We start from the raw sequence: 4281 nt of genomic DNA, 5'->3' as shown, positions 1-4281 counted from the left end.
CAACATAGTGAAACCCTATCTCTACTAAAAATACAAAAATTAGCCAGGCATGGTGGCGCACGCCTATAGTCCCAGCTACTCAGGAGGTTGAGGCAGGAGAATCACTTGACACTGGGAAGTGGAGGTTGTGGTGAGCCGAGATTACACCACTGCACTCTGTTGCCTGGGCAACAGAGCGAGACTCCATCTCAGAAACAAAAATAAAGAAAGTACAGAAAAATGGCACCAGGTATTAGGAGATATCACAGATAGTTTTCTTTGTGTTTTTTCCACTCTAGTTACTCTAAAAAAAAAAAATCCTAAATCCACTTGTCATGATTTCTAACACATTTATTTCCTAGGTACCAACTTCTTCTTTAGTTACTGTTCTTTAGATTACGTTTTCTCCCCTCCATAGATCAAAATCTCATTTTTCTGTCCATTCAATCAAATTCATACTACAAATAGGTTAGTTCATAAACCCATGAAAAACAAAACAGAAGAGTGATTAAGTCATTTCTTCAATATTTGAATTTTGATGTGTTTGTTATATATATTTGGCTCCTTAACCAATGACTCTAAAAAAAAAGGAAAACAGTCAATGCCCAAACTATAAGCCCATATGATTGTCATTTCCAACTTTTCAGTCATCACGACATCCTCTTGTTTTGAGTTTTGCAATAACCACCAACTCCCTCCTCCCTTCAAAAAAGATGAGGATGGTGTAAAGAGCACTGTTGGTTACCTACACCACAGCCATTTCCTCCCCGTCCCCGGCTCTCTTCCTGGCTAACAGAACACTATTTTTATTCAGGTATCAGAGGGTCATATGCTCATAGAAAGTGGGGCCCTCCTTCCCCAGCAAGAAAATGTTAAATCCGAGACAAGAAGGGTAATTCCACTCCCCCTTGCTAGTAGAGTGGTTAGTTCAGATACATAATCCAATGCTGGCCAAGGAGACATGGTGGGAAGTCTGATAGAACTTCCTAGGCGAGATCTGCCTCCCTGGCCTGCCTCAGACTGTGCAGATGTGCTCTTTAGAACCAGACTGGCTCTCTTGAAGCCATGAGATACAGAACCATAGAACTAAGCAAGCACACTGGGTTCAGTGGAATGAAAGATGGAAAGACATGAGTCCCTGAAGACAGCGTCAAGCCAAGCCTGCAACCACCCCACATTGCATTTCCTATTGGATAAGAGGACGTCTCCTCCTTGTTCCAATCAATTAAATTGAACATTCTTGACCTTACAACTAAAAACATCCTAGACAACTCAAAAGCATTTCTCAGCGCATAATTAAAGTGAATTACACACTTTTGGGATTCGTATTTTTAGAAAATACTTACATACAACTAAAAATACTTGAAATCTTTTAAACCAGTTTGAATGTCGCTCAGATAACATTTGAGTGCCTAACATCTACCAGGCATATTACCCTACATCATATTTTTAAAATTTCTATAATTACATGTCAGATGGGATTATTCCATTTTATAGTAAAGGGGAATCAGAGAAATTAAGTGATTTGCTTAATATCACATAGTTTGGAAGTGTTAGAGTCAGCATTTGAAGACAATTTTCTCTGAGTCACAGTTTATTTCTCTTTTTACTTCATCAAGCTGCATTCACTGGATTCTTATACTGGGCTATGCTCCTAGACTTATTTTTTGTTAACTTTTTAATATTTCAATAGTTTGGGGGTCCAGGTGGTTTTCAGGTTACATGAATAAGTTCTTTAGAGGTGATTTCCGAGATTTTATGGCACCCATCACCAGAGCGGTATACACTGTACCCAATATGAAGTCTTTTATCCCTCACCCTCCTACCAACCTTCCTGCTGAGTCCCCAAAGTCCTTTTTTTTTTGGAAGGGGGACGGAGTTTCATTTTTGTTGCCCAGGCTGGAGTGCAATGGCACAATCTCAGCTCACTGCAAGCTCTGCCTCCCGGGTTCACGCCATTCTCCCGCCTCAGCCTCCGACCAGCTGGGACTACAGGCGCCCACCACCACGCCCGGCTAATTTTTTGTATTTTTAGTAGAGACTGGGTTTCACCGTGTTAGCCAGGATGGTCTCGATCTCCTGACCTCGTGATCTGCCCACCTCGGCCTCCCAAAGTGCTGGGATTACAGGCGTGAGCCACTGTGCCCGGTACCAAAAATAAACTTTTAAACTGACTTTAGAATGGTAACATGAATGAAAGAGGTGCCTGCAAAAATGCAGAAGAAAAGTGTTGGATTCAGAGGAAACAAGAAGGGCCAATGTTCTGAGGCAGCCGTAAGAAGTGCGTGTTCCAGGAGCGGCCGTGGCTACCATCAGTCCCTAACTCCAGCCTCCCATGTCTCGCTGCCCTCCAAAACTCCACTGCATGGCTTAGAATTTCCAACTTCACATCTCAAACCCTCAGCTCCTCCCTTCCCCTGCATCGACTCCCCAAAGCCATCCTCATTCCGGCTGCTGGCAACTCCATTCCTGCCTGGTGTCATCTTTGTGCCTCTCTTTCTCTCTCTACTCCTCACTGAATCTGGCAGGAAACCGTGACTCACTTTCCCAGAAAATACGGAATTCGATCTCATCTCACCACTTCCATTGCTGCTGACCAGAGTGGACAGCTGTTATCTCTAACCCAGATTATGACACAGGGATAGGACCAGGACGAGGCAAGGTTGGCCCCAGGGGTACAAAATTGGAAGAGACGCTCCCTCTCCAGATGCTTTGCACAGCCCTGGGAGTGAGGACCTCCTCACATTTCGTACCCTAGGGGCCTAAACTTACTTCACTTTAGCTCTGGCCCAACTATTGCAATCAACTGCAAACTCTTTCCTATATCAGGCCTTGCCTACAGGCTACTCTCAATACGGCAGCCACAGAGATGCTTTTTATTTTTTTTATTTTATTTGTTTATTTTTTCTTATTATACTTAAGTTCTGGGGTACATGTGCAAAACATGCAGGTTTGTTACACAGGTATACATGTGCCGTGATGGTTTGCTGCTCCCATCAACCCGTCATCTACATTAGGTATTTCTCCTAATACTATCCCTTCCCTAGCTCCCTAACCCACAACAGGCCCTATGTGTGATGCTCCCCTCCCTGTGTCCATGTGCTCTCATTGTTCAACTCCCACTTACGAGTGAGAACATGCTGCGTTTGGTTTTCTGTTCTTGTGTACAAATGGAAAAACATTCCATGCTCCTGGATAGGAAGAATCAATATCGTGAAAATGGCCATACTACCCAAAGTAATTTATAGATTCAATGCTATCCCTATCAAGCTACCACTGACTTTCTTCACAGAATTGGGACGCTTTTTAAACATAAACAAATTGTGCTCCTTCCCTGCTAAAGACCCTGAGACAGCTGCCCATCTCACAGAGTGAAAGCTAACATCCGTGCAAGAGCCGACACTGACTCCTCGGCTGGCGTCCTCGCTGACTCTTGAACCCAATGAATTCCTCAGGACCTTTATTCCCACCTCAGGACCTTTGCTCTAGACATGTCCCTCCCAGATCACTCTCTCCCTCCCACCAGCCCTGGCTAATTCTTTTTCTTGTTTCAACTCTTTGCTCAAATTTCACCTTTGGCCTGTGGCCTGCCCTGACCACCACTGCAGCCTGCCTCAAGACCCTCCCATTGTACCCCTGTCCCTATCCCAACTCAACTTTTTTCTATAGCACTGACCACTTCCTAACCCACTAAGGAACTAAATTCCTCTCTCCCTGTGCTAAAATGGAAACTCTATGAGTGCAGGAATTTTGTGTGCTTTGTTCTCCGCTCTATCTCAGGAGCCCAGAAAAGTGCTAGACACATAGAAAGCACCGTAATAAGCTGGGTGCACTGGTTCATGCCTGTAATCCCAGCACTTTAGGAGGCCAAGGCCAGCGGATCACTTAAGGTCAAGAGTTTGAGACCAGCCTGGCCAACATGGTGAAGCCCAATCTCTACTAAAAATACTGAAAAATAGCTGGGTGTGCTGGCAGGCACCCATAATTCCGGCTACTTGGGAGGCTGAGACAGGAGAATCACTTGAACCAGGGAGATAGAGGTTGCAGTAAGCTGAGATTGCGCCACTGCACTCCAGCCTGGGGGACAGAGCAAGACTCCATCACCAAAAAACGAAAAAAGAAAGCACTGAAATAAATAGCTGTGCAATGAGCTAATCAATGCATGAATCTAAGTAAAGTGACCAGTTGTGCTGAGAAATGCAGATGAAGAAGAAGAAAAGGGCGAGATCATTGTAGGAACTTGTAGGCTACGAGAAGTGTTTGGAATTTATTCTGAGTACAAGCATTGTGTTTAGAATCATT

This window comes from Colobus angolensis, unplaced genomic scaffold, assembly GCF_000951035.1.
Source record: "Colobus angolensis palliatus isolate OR3802 unplaced genomic scaffold, Cang.pa_1.0 Scaffold321, whole genome shotgun sequence".
Lineage (NCBI taxonomy): Eukaryota > Metazoa > Chordata > Mammalia > Primates > Cercopithecidae > Colobus > Colobus angolensis.
The sequence above is the reverse complement of the archived record's forward strand: the minus strand, read 5'-3'. Positions refer to the sequence as shown.